The sequence below is a fragment of the Mixophyes fleayi genome, chromosome 3, assembly GCF_038048845.1.
Source record: "Mixophyes fleayi isolate aMixFle1 chromosome 3, aMixFle1.hap1, whole genome shotgun sequence".
Classification (NCBI taxonomy): domain Eukaryota; kingdom Metazoa; phylum Chordata; class Amphibia; order Anura; family Limnodynastidae; genus Mixophyes; species Mixophyes fleayi.
In genome coordinates this window covers 301,784,961-301,805,648 of record NC_134404.1, presented here as the reverse complement: position 1 = coordinate 301,805,648, position 20,688 = coordinate 301,784,961, and the positions used below count along the sequence as shown (strand labels likewise).

Genomic DNA, 20,688 nt, shown 5'->3' with positions numbered 1-20,688 from the left:
GGTATAATGAGGACACTGGTGTTTTGTGCTATGAACTGCACCTAAAAATGAATAATGTAAAAAAAATAAAAAAATGAAACAGTCTTAAAATAACGGGAGTAGTCGATGAGAAGTTGATAGAGCAAAAATAAACCTCTCCATTTTTTTCCAGTAGGAGTCTGCTCCCCTCCCCTCAAACATTGCACCAGAACAGGGAGAGTGAGATTTGACAGGTCAGCATGGTGTGTGTGTGCACCTCTGTATGCAGCACTCTGCCACCACCACACACTCCCTTGCAGCAGATTTGCATTAACATATCTTCATCTCTTGGGACAAAGACACATGTAAGTGATATGTGAGAGGCCTCCCTGCAATTGGCCATTCCCTCCAAGTGGGGCATGTGCTATGTTGTGGTTGTGAGCTGCCTGCTTGTACTTTCTAGCCTTATAGTCTGGAGCTGCAGATGACAGAGGCTGGGAGGAGGAAGGGGGAAGGGAGAAAGCACAGAAAGAAGGGAGGGAGAGAAGAGAGAGAGAGAGCCAGAGGAGGGAGTTCTGCTAGGGACATGGGAGGAGCATTGACGTGAGCTACAGGGCAAGGAGCTTGCAAGAGCTTTTACTTCACGTCATATTGTTTCATGGCAAGTGCTGGGAGCACAGGCAGCCTCACAGCTAGTGGCTTTCTCTCCTCTCTCTCTCCCCACCACCTCCTCCTCCATTGTATAATGCTTCTCGTTTCCAGCCAGCAAAAAGCACTGGCTTAATCGTGCAGCCCAACCGACATATGGATCTGGTGCTAGATTAGGGGAAGGGGGGCAATCCTGATGCTTTAGACCTCAGGTGCAACTGCATGTGGTAAGTTAAACTAATTTTTATATATTTTCTATTTTTATTTTAGATGGTGACAAACTCTTTTTTTATTATGATTATTATTGCGTGCGTCCACTGTGTGATGAATGGCAAGTATATAGTGTTTGCTGCTGGCATGTACGGTGCGCTGTAGCTTGTAGATCGGTAAAGTTCCATCACTTACATTAATTGCTACATATGATTTGAGTTGTTTCAACTGCTGGATAAGCTCGCACATTCATTGGTGACAGCTCTTCTGTGTTTGTTTCCTGCAAGTGTTGTGTGTGTGTGTGTGTCACTCATGTAATGTCTGTAATAATATTATTTATTTCTCATTTTAAGTGGTCAGGAATCAGCAATGTAATGTTCACATGATCTGCACTACAGACTGTGTTGGTGCCACATTCCTAAGGGACACAGTTATTAGTGAACGGGGGGGGGGGATATTTTGCAGTTGTCGTTGACAGACAAGAAAACGAAAATGTCAGATGACACCATTTGTAATAGTTGTGTGACCATGTCAGGTTCATCTCTGCCCTCACTGCTGTCCCGTGCTTCTTTGGACACTTCCCTGCAGTTTGATGACAGAGTTGGATCAGGACAATTTGTGGATTAAAGGTTCAGCTTCTGTTAGATCTGTAGTGACAGGAGCTGAGTGGGCAGCTTGGAAACTTAGTTTCTGTTTGTGACTTTTGGTTTTTAGACCATGTATTTTGTTTAATGCGTGTCTGGGACAGAGGGGGACATTGGTTATGAAATTTATGTTGGTGGGGAGATAAGTTGGCCTTTCTATGGCATTGCAGGCTTTGTGACAGCAAGAGTTAATGCAGCCCTTTCCACATCAGGTTAGCACTTTATAACTGTATGCATACACCTTCGCAGGCTAAATGTTCTATATTACTGTAGTTCTAATTATTATTTTTTTTTTTAAAGTATTTTTCCATCTCATAGCTATCAGATGAGGAAATACTCTTCCCCCGGAATTGTAAATGGCAGGAAAGCCCATCCTCGCAGTGGTGTGTTTTTATTTCATGTTTGGAGGCTCAGGCAGACAAGCTTTGGGTATCTGCAGCTGTAGACAGATGGCCAGAAATCCACAATGTGTTCCTGGACCTTTTGTCTACAGTAAAGATTCTCTAGACAATCACAAGCGTGTAGGCTTCCACAGTATGGCTGAGTGTTGCTGCATGTTCTTACCTCCTTGTGAGTATTCCAAGTCTTTAGTCTATCTTGGTTATTTGTCGGAAAGCCTCCCCATCACCCCAGTGTCTACATGTTTGAAGACTAGGACAGGTGGGAATGTTTAACTTGACAGCCACAATGTTTGAGTTTTCTCATACTTTGTTCAATTTATTTACACTGTCTTATTAATAGCTCTAGAGAGGACTTTTCTGATTTGCAGCCACACACAAATGCATTTACTTTGCTCAGCATTTTTGAATTGGAGTAAACACGTTTTACTTTTTTTTTAACTATAGTATAATTTTTTTTCATGTTCTTCTCACAGTAAAAGTTTCTCTGCTTGTTTCTACAGGACAATGCTATGTAGAATTCTTTTTGTTTTTTAGTTATTGTTTCCCTAACGATGCTATTAATTTGTCAGTCCATTAACTTATAAACAGCGACTCACTGCAAAGTTGTCATGCACAGTCCTACACAGTATCTGGAAATATTTGTTGGTTTTATCTTTAAATCTAATATTTATTTATTTTTTTTGCATAAATAATTTGTACAATGTATCTGTTTGTTTATTATGATAAATCTGAGTAACTGAAACCAAATATATACAGCTGCTCTATACAATTTTCCTTGCCAAAGTGCCCCCCATATGACTTCTGTTTATGACCTCCAAATACCCAGAGGAGAGAAGTTCACTTGATACACAGAATTGTGCATATGGCTCCGTGTCGTGGCTACTGTGTGTGTCACAGTTTTCCATGTCTTGGATTTTGGCACGGGAATCCTCTAACAATGCTTGTTTTCTAGGATTCAGAGTCAAATTGAATCTGCATAAGGAATAGACACTTGTGTGCTTTTTATTGCACTTGGTACCCCCAGGAAATGAAGGTTTAGTGTTTATTTATTTTTTTCAATGTCCTATGGGTACCTTTTATTTTCTGCTGCCAAAAAACTGGAGCTGCATGAATGTCTATATTAACGTCTTTTGATGGATAAACATTCAAATAGCTGTGATCCATATAGAGATCTTTTAATGTGTCTTGTTTTTTTGCTAAACTGTAAATATGCCCCTTTGGTAACATTTATGTGGAAAAACATTCCACCCGTTCAGGGTGACCAATGGCACCCCGTCTTTCAAATTGGCAGGATGTTTTCCATTACTCTGATCCTCCCTTGAGATCATCACTACTAATGAACATTCAACAATGCCGTATTTGCGGTCTATGAAAAATTTGGACAGTACTTCAAAAACAGCTGGGCTGGCAAAGAAACCTCTTCATCATTAGAATGAGGAACTCACAAAGTAGCATTGAACATATGCAATGGTTCTCTGAAGAAAAGACAATGCCTTGTACAAATCGGAATTCTAGAGCCATTATAACTGTCTAAATAACAGAGTATTGGTTGTGCTATTGATTCATAGTTCACATGTGTGAGCTCTGTGAATGTGAAATGTATATCATGCCTATTTGGAAGTAGCCAAAAAACAGTGATTATTTATAAGCTTATCCAGTGCTTTCACAGCTCAGTGATTCAAATTTTGTCAAGGCTTAAAGGACAATACGTGTCTGGGTGCTCCGGTTTCCTCCCGCGCTCCAAAAACATACTGGTAGGTTAATTGGCTGCTAACAAATTGACCCTAGTCTGTGTGTGTGTGCATGTTAGGGAATTTAGACTGTAAGCTCCAATGGGGCAGGGGCTGATGTGAGTGAGTTCTCTGTACAGCGCTGCGGAATTAGTGGCGCTATATAAATAAATGGTCATATTGATACTTTAGTGTATTGACTGTATAGCAAACAAAATACTCGAACTGCTTCGCTCAGTGATTTCAACTGATAAAAACAACAGGCAGTAACAATGCTGCATATCATCTTGTGCTGTGTCCTAGTGTTAGAGGCCAGTGATCCCTTCCTAGAAGACCCAGCTAGGTTTCAAGATATTGCTGTACAAACACTGCCTCGCCACTTGTGTGATTTGTATTTGGAAAAGACATAGGGATATTTTAGGCCATGTCACTAGTGTTTGGAACCACACCATGTCTTAGCAGCGATGTCAGGGCTATATCCAGTGATGATGATATGGAACAGCCTCTAGGAAACTGCAAGTTTCTGCTCTCCTGTTTTAAAATGAGGTAAAATTCCCCTATATAAACAGGCATGTTAATTGATTTGATTTTATAATTCTAGCAGGTTGTAAGTTCAGTCTTTTTTAATAAACTTTATTTTGTTTTTTATTTATGTGACCAACCAAGTTTGCAAACTAATTTTTGTTGCCTGGTTCACAAAGTTATTTATCCAACGACACCAGGAGCCAACTTTGGAATCCAAATTGGTACTCTTGCTGTGTTATGAATTTGTGCATTCTGGCACCTGGCAAATTTGCTTTAAAATAATAAAAATAAATAAATAATTGTTTGAAGTAAGTAATAACGGTTTATATCAGACACCTATTACCCTGCCTTTGATCGTACCCACTATAGAACATTATATTTCCTTCTCTTAGTGCAGATATAAGTGTGCAGTACCAGGATCTCACATCCAGGTTAGTATGATGGAGATCAAGATCACAGGTGTCCTATGTTATACCATCTACTGCAGTATTATTCCAGACATCATCAGTGTACATGTATACTGTTATAAGCAGGGGGAAATTGGATTCATTATAAATTGCTGTTTCTTTATCGAGCTCCATCAAGAATTTTGCTTTAAATCATGTTGCTGTGTTTTGTTATAGAAACAGTAAAGATTTCTGAGACAGGACAATAACAGCAGATATTTCAGTCTATATTTAAAGTTCCGTCTTGTTGGCATACCTGCAAGGAATCCGTTTAACGGTCACACTACAGCCTCCCCCATTGTTATATCTTTACTGTAATTGGTGGCAGTGTAATTTCTTTTGCATTTACACCACTTCAGTATAAATTTAATGATAAGCCCAGTGAATCCACTGAGAATTGCATTCAGTATGGCAATTCTGAGAAATTGTACTGTGCAATTGGATCAACTGGAATAATAAGGACGTTTCTAAGGACAAGTCTTAAAAATCTGCCACTATCCCTGGAAAGTATGGTAAATTGGCAGCAATGTATATATATTCTAGCTGTATTTGAGACGTCTAATGGGTACATAGTTTATATTAGATGTTTAGAGACATAACTAAAATGAGTTTAATAATCCACCCCTTTTTTAGCAATTAATAGTCAGTAAATGTTGAATTACTGTAGTAAACTGTATAGTAACAGACATAGTAAAGGAATCCCAACTAGATTATACTTTGGGCTAAATGGCATATGTGCTGATTTTCATATCGTCGCTAGTATGAATTTTGGCGAATTACTGTTTAGTCTGTCCAGCGTTGCCAGGATTTCTTCTCTGAAATGCAGTGATGTGACTATTATTATTTTTTATTTTTTACAGGCATATTATGTCACAGTAATCTCTTATCGTTGTTTTGAACAAGGAGTAGGCTGGCAAGGTATGCTGGGACTTTCAGTTCCACCAGAGCTGGAGAGTTAGACATTGTCTACCTGTAATCTATACGATTACTAGCTGCAAAAATTGTGGGCCTGCTTTAGTTTTAAATCTAGAAGACTTTAATGATTTAATCCTCGGTGTGCAGAACACAAACGTTTGTTGTGGAATGTTCATATCATCTGCACTTTGCAGCTTTCCAGTTACTTCTGGTTGAATGATATTTGTAAAATGTATCATACAAGTCTGAGTTACATAATTGTATGTATGAAACAGTTACTGGCCAATTTTACAGGTGTATATGTATGTACACATATATATATATATATATATTATATAAATATTTGTGTTCGTATGTAGTTGTATGGAGAATACAAGTGATAGTTTTACAATCATCAATCAAAGCAGTAGGAAAAGTTGCTCTATAGCATACCACCGTTTACACCCCCACTTCAGCAGAGATATATGTATATATGTGTGTGTGTGTGTAGATCAAGCACAGAGGGCCTGAATCATTAAGGAGAGCAAAGCATTAACAGGCGTAACTTTGGGCAAAACCATGTTGCATTGTGCATTGGAGGGGGAGGTAAATTTAAAATGTGGGGACAGATTTATAGTTGGGGTAGGGCATGTTCTAGATCAACTTTAAATTTCAGTGTAAAAATAAATAAAGCTAGCAAGTATCTGTCTGTTAGATGTAAAAACAGCCAGTATTTAACTTATGTGCAAAATAATAAACTAATTTGCACCCCTTGCATTGTAACATGGTTTGTCCCGGAGAACATTTACTCCTTTTTTTGCCTTACTTTCCTTAATGACTCAGGCCCAGAGTATTTAGATGACTTGTGTTCACTGGTGGAAGCGATTGTACTCTCTCCACACCAGCCTACCTGTGTGAGAGGCTGTTGAAATAAGACAACATGGACTCATTTAACGACTGATTACATAAGTTATTTTTACTTACCTGTCTGTTGGCGTTATATACCATGCTAATTGTGTTGAGGTTTCTGCAGTTATGGAAACGTTTACAATTACACGTGTTTTTATGAATGATAGAAGGTGCTTTTTTCGACGTTTCCAGTCTAGGTTCACTGGCATCAGACCGGTGCTTTGAACACAAGCATTTCCCCAGCTAGAAAATCGAAAAGCGCCCACCGCTACAAATCGCTTATGTCAAACGGGAACGGTAATGCACAGAATACGTTGCATGCAGCGTTCTCAGAATGTAATCACATCCGTGTGGTGGGAACAGTGTTCCTCATCTACTTCAAAGTGACATGAACGGTGGTGCTTTTACAGATAGAAAATCACTAGCGTTCAAATTGTCCATCTAATACCAGCCCTTTGGAATGATATCATTTGTAACACTACGGTTTTCTCTCTGTCTGCTGATACAAAACTGTATCACTTAGAGAAAGGTTAAATAATTCTTGCTATGTATATGTAAATGAAATGCTGTTTTCGTTACATAGACTTGCAAGTGGTTTGAAAGCCTCTAGAGCAGGAAGATTTAACTGTGTGAGTTGTCTGGATCTATCATTCCCAATTAATGGAGCTTTGGACATGCATGGTAACATTGTATGTCAGATTATAAATAATGACTGCAGTGATTTCTATACAGCTCTACAGCTTTGTTTTCTGTGTGCTGGACAAGAGGAGATGGCTCCAGTTGCAACAGTACTTGGCAATAAAGAGAGACTAGCAGAGAAAACTGACTAATTATTGAGTCCAAAGATCGCATGCTGCACTTGTACTGAGCCAGAAGAAAGGGAGCAAGGGTCATTTACATGTAGACCTGCCAGCTGCATTCTGTACAGTATCCTCCTGCACTGTGCTCCGCACCTTGATCCCGTGTAACCCATTGGGTGCCAGAGGGTCTAACCTTTCTTTTAGTGTGTGCTCTACATGGTTGTTCATTCTTTATATAGTGCCAGCATATTTATGCAGCACTGTCCAGAGAATGTTTATGAACATCAGTTGCTGCCCCACAGAACTTACAATCTAATTTCCGTACCATAGGCACATATACGCACACAGACACATAGGGCAATTTTAGTTAGACGCCGTCTAACTTACCAGTATGTTTTTGGTCCACCTGCAGGAAACCTACGAGGACACAGGGAAAAACCTGACTCATTCTCACTCTCACGAGATCTCTTCAGTAAGGAGATTACTGCGCGCCGCGTAAGTACTACAGTGACAGCAGGCAGCTAACAGCATAATATTTGCTGTTAGCTGCCTGCCATTCTCCATGAACAGGTGACAGTCGGAGCTGGGGGCGGGGGCGCCTCTGATCTGATGAATGCCGGCGGGCCCCCCGGCTGCCCGAGGCCCCTGGGCTGTAGCCCCTTTAGCCCTATTGTTAATCCGGCTCTGAGGACAATGCAGAAATTGGTTGGTTACTTTCATAGTACTTTCTATATTGATTATGATTTTTTTTTTCTTTTTCCAGTGATGCAAAATTAAAGTATTATCTGCATGCTAACCTCTCCGAACGAGAAAATACAAGGCCGATGCTTTAGATTTGGCCAGCTGTTATATAACTCCCAGCCTGTAGAACTTGGCTGCTAGACCATGCTGGGCTTTGGACTTCATCAATAGACTAGCCATAGATTTCCTTTATTTGCTGTAGGCCGGTGATGGGCAACAGGTGGCCAGAGGGCTGCGAGCCTTCACCTGCGGCCTCTAGCTCCTTAATGCTTTATTGTCAAATTTGTTTGATGTAGCTTGATACACATGGTCTTAAATGCCTGCTGACATGTTATTATAGAGAGGGACACCTTCCTTTGATTAAATGTATTGTCTTAATTTATTACTGTAACCCCTGAAGACTGTCTGTTTGCCTATAACTGCTATAAATTTAAATTGCTTGTAATATTGTATAAGTTTGACTTACATTAGAGAGATTTTTATCTGAAAACCCATGTTATAAGGGGAAATATGTGTAACCGGTGTATTCAATAATATCTTTGACATTGCTCTCTTTGTCAGATGTAGTCCTATTATATAACCTGCACTATCAGCAAATTGACATTACTGAATTTTGTAAAAGCTGCATATTATTGTATTTACCACTCTGCAGGCTATAAGCAATCTCCCCAATGGTTTTGATCTTCTGCCATGCCATCATGCTATACCCCCAATCTATTGTATTTGGAGGCTTATCACAATTCAACTAACAGAACTCTAGGAGATAAAGTGATTACAATGAAGAGAAAGCAAATTATGGAACTATACTAAATCCTAAACTACCACCATCCTAGAAGTCCTATAACAAGACTGTGGTTGTTTTTTATGTGTGTTTTTTTTTTATATATATATATATATATAGTGTACTTATATGAAACAAATAAAATGGGAAAATGAAAAAAAATATAGCATTAGAGTCTTTTAACAGTCAATGTACTATTTACTTTCTTGCAGCCATAGAACAGGTCCTATGTCTGTTTTTTGACATACTAAGGTTGTGGTAAATTCTACTGTGGGTGACTGGGATCAAGTTTCTTCAGTATTCACCGTAGAAATGAGTGATTACTATGATTAGCTCCGTAGTATATGTATTCACCATGAATGTGAGTGCATTTAATTGCAGAACATTGTTTTGGGGAGAAATGGCTAACTCAGGGGTTAAGGTGCTGGACATATAACAGTGACTGAGAGATACACTGCCAGCCTCACTGTGTCACCTTGGAAAAGTCACTTTGTATCCCTGCATCCCACACAGCAAAAAGCACCACTGTAAACTTGACTGGGCAGGGAAACTGTGCCTGAACAATTCTGTGTACAGCCCTTTGTAAAAGTATAGTGTATGTGTGTGTGTGTGTGTATATATATATATATATTATATATTTTGCACACACATTATATAACCTCACATGTGGAAACTAGCCACAAGTCTGAGGACTAATGTATCAATGGATGTGTACAACAGTTTGTGGGTAGGGGCACAATATAATTTGAATACCATTAAAGCCACTGTGGCATTACACATTTTAGGATGTAGGGATATCTTGGTTGCATTGCAGGTGATTCATTTGTGTTACAGCACATGACAGACCATTGTGTTTATTTCCAGAAATGCCCACCTCTACATGTTACAGTAATTAAACGCTGAAATGCTGTAGTTTTTTAGGTGCCTAGTGTTGAAACCATGGCGTTCAGCTTTCGCATTCCATTATTTAGCTGCACTGACAGTAAGAAGCAGGCAGCCAGCACCAGGAGGAGGGCTGTTTCTTCTCCTTCCAACAAAGTACAGCATGTTCTCTGACTGATATCTGCGTTTACTGGCTCAAAGTTTCAGGGAGACAGTTAAACCCCAAAATAGAACTGGATCATAAATCCTACATGCAATGATTGTGGCGTGATCTGTCCAGTATAGATCAGGGGAGTGGACTTTACATTAGTACGGGTCAGGAGGACTATAGTGTGTTTAGTAATTCCCGTCCAATAGCCCAGTGCTTGCAGTTACCGTGTTGTGGTGTTTGCGGTTTTTGTGTGTCTCCTTTTATTTTTTCATATTTATGTATATTTATTTATTTTAAGTTGTTTGTTTGTTTTTTAATCTTGATCCAGTTTTGCATTCAATGTTAGAGGCATTGCCTTTAAACCTCGTAAAATAATGCACTGGTTTCTAAAACTGAAATGCACTATGTTTTGCATATCGTGCCATATGTGATAAAAGTCACCTCTAAGCGATTGGTATTTACAGTTGCACCACTCCTGCACTCCTAAAACATGAGGGCAATACAAAGACATATAATGGCTATTTTTGGATATGGGTCACCTGCCCCGTGACGGTGCAGTATATGACAGTCTCTCTTTCAGATTGTCGCCTAACATTCTAGGTTTTACAGTGAATGACACTGCTCAGCATTTTATATGAATTGATGTTGTGAAGGGGTTAGAACATCCTTGGACATTGTCCATAGATTTATGCACTGGCCACTGGTGTGGAATCCACATTGTAAGCTTTCCATTGATATATCTGCTCACAGTGGCACAGCCTAGATTGGTCAAATCTGGCAGGAAAATATTGCCCTGCTTTATTATAGTTTACAGATAGTCAGAACATATCACCTGATGGCTTAGTGGTTAGCACTTCTGCCTCACAGCACTGGGGACATGGGTTCAATTCCCGACCATGGTCTTATCTGTGTGGAGTTAGTATGTTCTCCCCGTGTTTGCGTGGGTTTCCTTCGGGTGCTCCGGTTTCCTCCCACACTCCAAAAACATACTGGTAGGTAAATTGGCTGCTATTAAATTGCCCTTAGTCTCTCTCTATCTGTGTATGTTAGGATATTTAGGTTGTAAGCTCCAATGGGGCAGGGACTGATGTGAGTGAGCTCTCTGTACAGCGCTGCGGAATTAGTGGCGCTATATAAATAGAGGATGATGATGATCTATAAATATCTACATGCTGCTATCCCCAATAGCTTCAATTCTAGGTGTATCAGGACCAGAAAAATAAGGATTCTAACATTGGATTTCCAATGGAATGAAACAGAACCATCTTGGGGGAAAAAAACAGGATATATGACAGGCCTGGATTAGTGCCCATTGTCTGCACATACCTCATTAACGCAGCAGAGGCAGAGACGGAATCTTGCACAATGTTTCAGGAATACACTCTGCGTCTCTGAGCTGAGTTGATGTATGGCAGGCATCCTGCATCGTCTATTAATTTCAACAGTCCAGGTTTTTCCTGGTGTGCGCCGCATATATGTTATATCTGGTTGTTTGTAGGCCAGATCCCATTGCTTTGATGATGGAGGCTTTCTGAAGTCTGTGGGTCGCAGTAACGATGAAGCCTGCACCTAGTCTAGAGCTTTGAGTATAACATCGTTGCTCACATTGAAACAAAACATTTTTAATCATTTCACTTTTTAAAAACGTACAGTGATATTTTAATTATTCCCCTTTAATTTGATTTATATTTTTTAACCTATCTATACATCATTTTTATAAGTTTGGCCATGTGCATAGAATTCTATCATAATACATGAAAATTAAATAATGAAAACATATTACATTTAAACACAAATACTAAATTTGAGAATCTGTTTTATTTTTAATATTATTGCATACTTTTTTTAACATGTTTTCCCTATGTCATTTAAATAGTTTTGACGTATAATTGTGTCTTAAAAAACAGATTGGGTCCACTGTTTTATATATTGAGTGTGCCAGTATATTTCATTTACATTGGATTTCATGTTCAGACCACCATTAATGCTGTCACAACTACTTCAAGCTGTACTCTGTATTAAAAACAGGGGATGTTCGTTCCACCTATTGCAATATAAGTTCAGTTGACCAATTCACGCCAAAGTCTTTCATTTCTGTCCAGTTCTACACTAAATTTAACCATGATTTAATTCTGAACTTTAGCATGATGATTGCTATGTTTTCGTCTGAGTAGGTCTTTATTTTGCTAATACAATGTGGGCACACACCTTTTGCACCCCAGTTTGAGCATAGTGAGTGCAGAGGATCAATGTCTTGATTCTCTGGGGCCTATTTATCAAATTTAAATTACCACTTAAATCCCCGAAAACCTGTTTTCAGGGATTAAATGCAAAATTCAGACTTATTATTGCAGCAAATATTGTAGATATTTGCTGCTTTGCATATCTTTGTTTTACTGAGCACTTCCCATAACAGTGTATGGGGAGTGCTCAGTAACGCTATTTACCGATGAGCAAAGCTGCCCACAGCATGTGGGAAGGGATCATGTGATCCCTCTCTGTCACATGACTTACCTTCTTGCAGTCCAGGATCTCTGTGCGCATGCCTGAGGTTTTCAGTCCGTGCATGCGCACAGGGGAGAAAGGAGGAAACATCATCGCAATCTGCAACGCATGGGAGGAGTAGAGAAGAGGCAAGTGAAAGGTGAGTGTTGCATTTCACAGGAACAGCAGTTTTTCGGAACTGCTGTTCGTGTGAAGGTTTTTTTAATAAATATGAAAGTTAGTTCAATCTTTAGCATTGCGAGGAGGATTGAAAACTAACTTTCATATTTTGCGATGCATCTTAAATATGCCCCTCTGTTACTTAGCAATTGGATTCATCTTTGTGTAAATTATTAGTGGCACCTGTGGTATAGACCTTTTTATACACTGTGGAGTGGTCTCATGCTGGTTCCTAGTGGTCGGATAGGCTGCACTCCAAATATTGGTGTTGCTTCTATTGTGTATGGGCTATTGGTGTGCTTTAACCAGTATGTCTGTCAGTGCACACTCAATAAACAGAAAATTCAATTTGATTTGTCACGGTTCTGTAGTCCTTTGCTGATCTGAAGCATCTCAGGGGCTTAGACACTGTTTGTTGAGTTGTGAACCTCTCTATATCCGGTTATTTGTTTACTAATATTTTCCAGTGTGCGCGTGCTGTCTGAAGCGTTTCTTTTTTGCTGAGCAGCACTGTAGGAACGCCCATGACTGGAGGTAACCTGTGCCGATCACTGGGGGTGGATGCTGTAAGAATTGTGGATGATACTTTTTCAATTTCTCTCTCTTACTCTCTATTTTTTTTTTTTTTTCTGAAGTGCGACCCAAGCTTGCCACAGCAGGTCTGACGAGTTTTAATTGCCTTGAGGGAGATTTGCAAAGAGTTGCTAGACTAGACTAAAATATTTCATAACCAAAGTACCATCTCTTTCTTAAGTTGCAAACCTGCTACATTATTTTCAAATTTCCCTTCATTGCGTTCCACAATAAGCTTTTATTCTGAAGTTGATTATTTCCTATTACAAATGTCATTATTAAAATGACCAATAAAAACTGAGTGTTGCTCGCATAGAAGTGAGAATTAAAAGCAATTAACTTCAGGTTTGGATTAACAATTCTCTCACTGCTTATATGTTATTGTTTGAAGTCCTAAGTACTAAATTAATCTATATATTTAGTGAACGTTGGGCATCTCACTCGTATATCTGATGAAGGGTATTTGCTGTTTTAGTTAATCATATTGGAGAAGTATAATCAACACTGCATGAGCCTTTGGAAGTCAGGAGAGCTCATTGAGAAGTGTGATGATAGGCTCTGTGGTTAGATAACAAGCTCGTATGTGTTTTGGATACAGCGATAAGTTATGAATTGGTACTGTGGCTGTGTAGCGTTTATTACATCTTATATATGACCTTTCTGCACATGAATAAGATCCTCTCCATTTTACTTATAGGAATAAATAAATTCAGTAAATAAATAATAAATGAATAAATTCAAATGAGATGACACCGTTTAAATGACTTTATTTTGGCTGGGGTATGTTCTATTACAGCTTCTACTAAGCACTTTTTAGTTTCCTTCACAGCTTCTAACCATGTATCTATATCATCAGGGCAGAGCTGTTATTGTCTTTGACCTGGAATCTCTAACGCTGCTGGCCTCTATGAATTTTATATATTGTATTAGTGAAAGTAGTGCTATGTCATCCCAAAGCAACAACTATCAACTGCTGTGTCTGAGAATCTAAGAAGGACCATACTTGGTAAAAGCTACAGGAGGGCATGTGTAAACCAATAAACTTAAAGTCTTCTGAAGGTGGTCAGGACCTTTTTGAAGCAGAAAGTCACCACACTTTATTATTCAGATAGGTCTGAACAGTAGATGTCATGACTGGGTGCATAAGAGCACACTGAAAAAGTCATGGACCTACATATGTTTTCATGTGATAAAGTTACTCTCTGGGTTCTTTGGTATAAGCAATGCAAGACACCCTCCCCTATCAAATACAGGTACATTGTAAAGCACACACTTATATGTTGGTATTGTGCGTATAGCATGCCTACCATCTTTGTAAAAGAACGAAATTGGGACAAATATAACATTCCCCCACCACACATTTGGTTGAACCCCAATGCCTCAGTTCATCCAAACGTGCCCACATTGCTCCAAGTCCACATTTGCTTTGCAGTTCCCCCACCATTTCTGGGTACAAGAATGGGAAAAGTCCTGGCAAACCTGTAGCAATTGGGATATATGATTGTAGTGACCATACTTTACTTGGGATGGGTTGGTGGAATACTTTTAATTTTACATTAATTAGAATTTGCATTAGAAAGTAATCCGTAATCAGTTTTCAATAGTAAAGTCCAGTAAGACTGCAACAGAAAGTAGATCAATTACATTAATTATCTGCATCAAGTAACATTCAGTTTACCTGCCAATCCAAAAAATAAGAAATGACACAGCTGAGGATTGTATAAAAGGAAATTACCAGTTTGGGTTCATGATATTTGTTATTATGTCGTCCCATAGGAGAGTGCTCAAAAAAGACAATGTCTTTCCCTCCTTTTTTTTTTTTTCTCGATCACAAATGAGATCATGTCTGTCTCAGAACAAGCCTGGATTAATTAAGTTATCATAACCCCAATAATGTTCGCACGAGATCTGCACAAGTTCCTGTGTACCAGATCAGATCCCCTTTTGACGTGTACACAGAATGGCGTTCTACTACCTACTCGTCCACTGGAGAATGTGGTCTATAAATTAAATATCTTTTCAATAAAAAATGTAAATTTAGTATCTGCCATAAGGCCAAATCTAGGGCAAATTTGGCAAATCACATCAGTCAATGCCCCATTGGAGCTTACAATCTACTACACACACAGATGTTTATTTTGTCAGCAGCCTTCCAGTAACCTTCCAGTATGTCTTTGGATTCTGGAAGTAAACACAAGCAAAGATGTTGGAACGTACATACAAACTCTCCATAGATAGAGCTCATGGCCCCAACACTGTAAGCTTACATCGATTAGTCCTGGTTTTGGCAGGGCCATGCAGGATTTCAGACCTCAGAAAGACATTGTCTTTCATTAAAATTGGGGTGCAACTTGAGTTGATAAGAGGAATATTTCAGCTTATTTATTTGTCATGGCAAATAGTGTCAACATAAAAAGTAAGGATTTGGAGAAATGTCATGTAAGTCCCATTGATGTTAAATAATTATAATCTGGAAATCAGTAATGTAGAAAACACGTTGAACGATGAGGTCCTAGTTGGTGCTATGGTTAATGATGGGTTGATGCATAAAGATTCTGAATTACAAATGTGTAACTACCATAGGTGTCGGGGGTACAGCTGTTATGGGGCCTTCTTCCTGTCAGAGCCCCCTGTTGGTTTTTCATCATTGAATAGTACATAGGGGCCCTTACAAAATGTTGCCATAGATTTTACAAATGGCTAGTGTATATCGCTGGGTACTTGCATTGCTGTGTGGGTGCATTCAATAATGGCAGTATGGTTATTATTTGTATGTATAACAGAACATGTGAGAGCCACAGTGACAGGTTTGCTGAATAAAATAGTTATTTGTTATGTAGTGTTCTGCAGCCTGAACACTAAAGCACAAAATTGTCTCATTGCTGAGTGTCCGTTCTCTGATTACATAGTCATGTAACTATCACTGTACTGTGACACCTACGTTCTCCACCTGAGGTAATTGTACCAGAAGTGGGTACCTAGGTTGGGTTCGAGGGAAATTTCTGTCAGTTAACTAGAATTTCAAATAATTAAATGTTAAAGAGAACATTTATTTAAATACTATTTAACAGAATAATTTCACTGAAAACTGAATTAGGTGAAATATCAGAAATTATACCACACCTCAAGCTTTACTTACCTGGGATCCTGCATTCTCAAGGATCAGCGTGTCTCCCCCCTCCCCCCTCTCCCCCCAGATCCTACACAAAAACACCCACTTCAGGTGAAGATCCACCCATTTTTGCAGACGCTCCTCCCCTTTTGAGACCCACAGTTCGGGACTGTCCCACCAAAATCAAGCCAGCTGGAAGGCATGCACAATTTGGTGGTACTTGGTACAAGTAACACATTTTAGCGGGTGCTTGGTAAACATTTTCTGATTACACAGAGAGGAACATGTTAAAAGAAAACCTGAGAAACCCTCATCTACCACCTCTACCTTGCAGATTAAATAATGGTCCTCTTGGTTTCTTTTTAACAGAATGTCACCATGTCTTGGTTTAAAAAAGTTACACCCACAAAAGCCGTCCAATGAGCTCCAAATTTATTGGTATTTAAAATGAAGTCTGTACTGCTGGTAATTATGGAGCAGGTAGTACAAGCTGTGCAAGGTCTCCTAGCCGTATGGCCAGAGCCCATTAGCTGGAACACAAGGTTTCACATGGTGTCATCATAATGCTGCATATATAGTAGCTGTATTTTGTTGTCATTTTCTTTTTGGAGCACATTGCAGTTTTTTGGTTCTGTTATGTTATCATTTTTCTTTCTTTTTTTTTTCTTCTTGTGCATCTGATTGGTGGAAACTTGAGAGAGAACAACAAATCCTATACATGGGAAGTGGTGGGAACTGATTTGAGTCATTCAGATTTCAGCTTTGAATAACATCCATCTCTAATAGCATAACTGACTAGAATTCTGAGTAAGCTGCTGTCAGACATCTGACCGCAGCAAACTGTCTAGTCAGAAGTCTAAAGCCAGTTATGCTGCAAATTTATAGTAAATTCTGATTACAATCTTCTGTCCTTTTCAGGTATTACTATTAAACAATTACCAGTTTGAAAAAAATATATAAAGCTGCTAGTAGTCTTTTCAAGTTTGTTCGATTAGTAAGCACTTTCAGAGTGCATCCCGTAACCATTCACATTGGTGGCAGCCATTTTGTGAGGTGGGTAGTTCATAATGCCGCCAATAAAGGGGCGATGGACAAGCTGGTTTACTTCAAAGGCCACAGGTGCGGCTCTCTAACCTTCAAAAGGAGCACACTTTACCCTTAACCTCAGTAATAACTTAAAGCTTTAATTAAAGAAAGGGGCACCAATATGTAGTAACATGTCCACAGGTATTTTAATATAATATAAATAAGTGTTGCAAGCCATGACAAACAAATCTGACAGTGCAGTTTGACTTCTGGTTGATGACATTTTCCACCATTGTTTGAAAGTAATTCTGGAACAGAAACAACGCAATTCTGCAGCGATTTCCATCCGACAATCTGTTGCGCTTGTTGTTACCAACGTTCCCCATGATAGAGAATGTCTGTGACCTGTGTAACTGAAACCAAACCTAGATAATACCTTTAACGCACACTGGTGCATGATAGTCTTCCTAAACATTCCATAGCTTGCTTTAATGAAGTAAGCAAGAGTCACACAGGGGCCGATTGGGGGCAGGATGGACTTGGGGGCCACAAGAAAACTATTGGTGGGCTATAGTCTGCTTTAGGACAGCCTGTTGCCCATCACTGTTGTTCAAGTCGCTTGAAAATAATTATTTGTCGAGCTTAAGACATTCTAAATTGAAAAGTTGAATATTCAGTAAGCCCCTAAAATAAAATCTCGTACTTCCCTCTCTCCCGGACTGTCCTGTCGTTGCGAGAGCAAAATTACGCAATTTGCCAAGTCACGCCCACCCTGCTCTCGCTGCTTGATCGCCCCTCCGGGATCTACCAGAGAAGAGAATACAAAAGTTGGCAAGTACAGGCTACCTCCGCATTCTGTAGGTGACTGGTAAATTATTGGCAACTGTGTGATATATAAAGCTGCATGAGCATTCTTTCAGCCATACCTCACAACTGTCCTGATTTTGGCAGGATATCCCGATTCGCAGACTGCAAAAGGAACAGGGCTTAACAGAAAAGTGGGTGAAGTACCGAAAAATGTACATTTGTGGGCGGTGTTTAGGGGATATGGAGCGGGGCTTATTTTGCCACGCTTTTGGGATTCTAAATGTTGGGAGGAATGTTTTAGGAAATAGACAACTTTACTTTGCACCTGTGCATAATGCAGGTATGAGACTTTAAACAGAACAGGTTAATAGAGAGAAACACGAGGAGGGAAAAATAAGAGCCGTGTTGTGTATTACTGACGCGTATAATTATTTCTTTTTACGTCCTTGAATTGTGTTGAGTGGATGGTATAGCATGGGAAACATACACAGTATAATAGATTTAAGTAGTATGTGTTAGAATCTTTATTTTACTATGTTACCAGGCAGATATTTTATCCACGCTTTAAAATGTTTTCTAGAAATAAAAATAATACCCAAGCCAGGATTCTCGCAGTGATAAGGTAACAGAACATAATACTGCGTGATGTTGTTTGATTTGTGTTGTGTGATATAAATTGGTGTCAGATGCGCATGTTGAGATAACTTATTTTTTGCTGCTATGCGAGGATTAAATTTGTTCAGTGCAAAATCTGTGCTGCATATTCACCATTACAGCAAAAAAGAAATACTTGTTACACTAGTGCAAATAAGGAAAACTATCCAGAAATTATTTGCAGGAACAGAGTTCATTGAAAAACTGCAGTTATTCAGGATCGGTGCCAAAGAAATGCTGCTTGAGGTATCAGATTGTAATCTAGGTGCTAAAAATAAGATGAAAGGAAATGGTATTTAAAGGAAGTATTGGGTTCTTTTACCAAATGTTAGTGCTCAGTTGTGGCCTTATGCACTTATTGCTGTTTCAACAAAACTATCATGACTGTGGTTCTTTAACTTTTAGACCGTTCTGTGTTACATTGATTAAGGTTCTAAACTTCAGGACACAGTTAAGCTGTTTATTATGATGTCTTGAGTTTCTGCTGGATGAAGTATCTAGGTCTAACCTCTACCTAGCATCGCTAGTGTTCCTTTTAGATCAGCAATGCGCAGTCTCCAGTACTCCAGCTTCAGTAAAGAGCACTCCCATGCTGCTTAGTCAGATGAAGTGCAATAGATAATGGTGGAACCGAAATGGTGTTAAAAAAATAAATAATTGTGTATACATGACTTTGCTGCATACCAACCAGAGATAGAAAACTGCTTGTGTCTAAGCAGCAGGATACGTACATGTTATGTCCTATATTTAAGTTCTGTTGCATGGAAGGGGATGTCCATCCTTAAATATCTCACCCTCACAGACTGACAAGGAAATTGTCCTGTGTTCCGGAATTCTGAAGTGATGTGGCTCTTGTCATTTGTTATTAGTGGCGCAGTTCTATGGACCGGATAGAACGCCACCTTCTTTGAAGCCTCTCAAGCGCGAACTGGTAGAGTAACTTACCTGACTGTGGGTTGAGGGGATATCCAATGGTAAACTTCTTTTTATTTTTAATTTCAGTGAATGAACTAATGTTGCCTCTTTATAGACTTAGGGATCATATGGCATTACTAAAAATTACAAACCTTAGAATTGAAAAGTGTAGTTTACGAATTAATATGGATCTGTAGGATAATATTTTAATTTCTTCGTTTGTCTTCTGCTGCATTTACTGTGCACTATTGACAAGGTCTGTTAGTCACGTCATGTGATGGCGATGGCATGCTCAGTAGTACTACCAATAACTGCTCCTGGAAGTATGCACTGCCTGCTCAGCTGAGCTGTGACTGTACAGGTTATACACCGTCGCATCACCACTTACCTCGCAGTCACAAACTGGTGACCGAATGACCGACTGTTTCAAACCCCAGTCAGAATTGCAAAGTCACTACGAGACGGTGGTTTCCAAGGTTAGTGTACTCTCTTATTTTTAATTATAGCACTCCTTTATTTAAAAGCCAGCAGATAAAATATGAACATCTATATGGTGGTTACAAATCCTTCTATTTGATTTGAATACATTAGTGACTTGTTACTAATGAATTTCTATCAAAGTTCTTCTGAGTCAGAGCTCTGAAAAATATTGGTCATATTTTCCATTAAGCAAAACTTTGAACTGATTCTTTCAAAATAACAGTTCTCTATTACAATGTACCTATACTATTGCTACCAGGTATTGTAGATATTAACTCTACATCTATGATTGTCAAGGAATCCCTCTTGCAGGGGTGGTCAAAATGGTGTATAATTTAGGGGCCGGAGTAAAATGTAGAAGTCAACTTGATGTTTTTAGAAGCCAAGGAGTGAAAGATTGATACCACACAGGCCTCCACGCATGCAATGGAGACCTTACCACCAAATGCCACTTTCCCATTCACTAGCGAATCTAGTGACCTTTAGTAAAAATAACTACCTATAGTCCATAGCCCACAGAGGAAGTAGGGAGAACACGGCATGCAGAATTCACTACAATCCCTCCCCTGATTGGATGTGCTGTGTGCACAGGAGGCCGCGTGACTTATTCTCTGCTTTTTATTCATACTTGCCAACCTTTGCCAAGTTAATCCCGGGAGATCCCAGGCAGGGGGGGGCGTGATTGGAGGGCTGGAGGGGCAGGGCGCGGTAATTTGCGTCATATTGGCCCCGCGCTG

At 39.3% G+C, this 20,688-nt stretch overlaps 1 protein-coding gene across 2 annotated transcripts in view; it reads left to right on the top strand.

The window, feature by feature from the left end:
* Positions 1 to 555: 555 nt before the first annotated feature.
* The window catches only part of SERTAD2 (SERTA domain containing 2), a 66,370-nt gene continuing 46,237 nt past the window's right edge, over positions 556 to 20,688 (top strand). For both annotated transcript variants that reach the window (XM_075203907.1, XM_075203908.1), the window contains exon 1: positions 556 to 833. The gene's annotated coding sequence lies outside the window, so the exon portion shown is untranslated. The remainder of the gene's footprint in view (positions 834 to 20,688) is intronic.